The sequence below is a fragment of the Penaeus monodon genome, chromosome 22, assembly GCF_015228065.2.
Source record: "Penaeus monodon isolate SGIC_2016 chromosome 22, NSTDA_Pmon_1, whole genome shotgun sequence".
Lineage (NCBI taxonomy): Eukaryota > Metazoa > Arthropoda > Malacostraca > Decapoda > Penaeidae > Penaeus > Penaeus monodon.
In genome coordinates, this window is record NC_051407.1 from 27,289,210 (window position 1) to 27,291,293 (window position 2,084).

At 45.5% G+C, this 2,084-nt stretch overlaps 1 pseudogene; it reads left to right on the plus strand.

Moving 5' to 3' along the window:
• Positions 1-1,505, plus strand: part of LOC119587394 — a 3,562-nt pseudogene extending 2,057 nt beyond the window's left edge.
• Positions 1,506-2,084: the final 579 nt, after the last annotated feature.

The following is a 2,084-nucleotide window of genomic DNA, read 5'->3' on the forward strand; positions in this document are numbered from 1 at the left end:
TGTTTATAAGTCTCCAAGTACCTCAGTGACCCAGCAAGAAAATACTAAAAAAATTACATGAGGAAGTAGCGGAAAAATGTGGAATGTAAGAGTTTAAAAACCGGTGAAAGAAGGCTATGGTACAGAAAGTAGGAAACAGTTGGTGTTCAACTTTTTACCTCCAGCTCAAGAAATGAAATGGATATGAAAAACCATTACTGAAGAAGAAAAGAAAGTGCATTTTGAGTACTTTGACAGCAGAGGTGTCCCAAAACGCCCGAGAGGTATTTGAAGATTCGGGAAATACTTGCTGGGGTTTTGGGAAACAAGTAAACCCAAAAAATGTTAGAAAAACAGCAGTTCGTGCGGGTCTGAAGAACTGTGGTGATGTAAATTCCCTTGGGAAAGTGCACGAGTACCTTGAGAAAATCGGAGCAATAAATTTTGGGTGTCCAGAGAGTAATTATGGCACTCCTTTAATTTTTGGAGTGAAACAGAAGAAAAGGTAGCCATTCCGAGCAAACCGGTGGACCAAAGTAGACAGATCGGAAGGACGCGCCAGAAGCAGAAAAAGAAGTGGGACGTTTCCATGAGTGAAGGAGGAGGCCTTACCATCAGCCATGACGAATCTGGGGCAATTGTCGACGCCGTCATATCCCTGAGGCTCCTGGAATAGGGCCGTCTGGAGCTGGGAGGAGTGGAGCCGGCTTGAGCAGTTTAAGCTCGTCCGCTGTTTGGAAAACACGACCCAGATACACCAGCTCCATTCTCTGTTGTCATGCATGCACATGCGCTTATTACTTTTGATATTCATGCTCACATTTCCCTTAGCAGAAGTAATGGGTTTGTTAGGGGGATATTATGATCCGGCCGCCCATATGTTGCATGTGACAGTTGCAGTCCCCACGAAGGCTGTGAGCTCAGGTGTGGAATGTGACATGTGTCCTGTGTCGCAGAGTGCGGCCTGCACCGCCATCTAAAGGTGGAGTGCAGGTTTTGTAGGCTGGTATCACTCCCACCCGATTTTCCCGCCAACCCCTCGGTGCAGGACGTAGAAACCCAGTCTCAGATGCAGCAGTGGTTCGCCCCCAAGATGCCCCTTCCTTGGCTTATTGTGAGTCCCTATTCCCCCACCAACCGGAGCGAGGCTTCTCAGATCAGATGTATCGTGCTAGACAAACCGCCCCCGAGAATGCTGGAAAACGCGGAAGGAGGAGCAGCAGAAACCGCTGTCCGGGACGCCGTACAAACTCTCGTGGTCCGTCAGCGAAGTGATTCCAGGGGCGTGGGGGGAAGTGTCCCAGGGCATCAGGCTAGTGGTCGGCGGCGCGAGAGAGGACGGGATGGCAGTCGAGTGGCGGGGGGAATGGCGGGGACAAGTGACCAACTGGGAGAAGGCGATAGCGTCCCTCAAACACCACTACCTCCTCATCTGTATGGGCCGCGCAGGCCGTGGCACTACCTTCCTCGCTGCTGTGAGAGAGTATATGGATAGTAGTTTTGCGATTGGCTTTAGAATAGTGTGAGTCGCGTCTTTTTCTCAAATTATGTGATGGCTTCGTTTATATATAAGATGATGACCACTTCACATCTTCCTTGCGATATGTTACAAGAGACTCAACGGGAGTTACCAAATACAGTATGTGATGTAATGTATATTTACATTCAAAGGGAATTTTTTGTTTAATTTCACTCGTTCTACAAGTAAGCTTGAAATTGTATATACAGAATTTTATGTACCTGATTTTGTCAATAAATTTTACTAATCAGCAGTTGTAGTGTATTTTTTGTAAATAAAAAAATTTAAAATTTATGACAGCACTGTATGGAAAATTTTGAAACTATAATCGATGATCAGTGTGAATGGACACATTAAAATCAGAGCAACATTCGACATAATAGACACAGTCGGGCAGTAATATGAATGCTAGAACTACAACGTTGGTGAATAAAGTACATATATTGCTAAAGCGTAGGTTTTACCTCTCCAATTCAAATAATTCTTATCCCTCACCCCTTTACCAAATGCTGCGACGTCTTCAATATATCCCCACGTGTTTATTTTGTGTATCTGCCTGAACATCTATCACCTTTTCAGTCAGCAC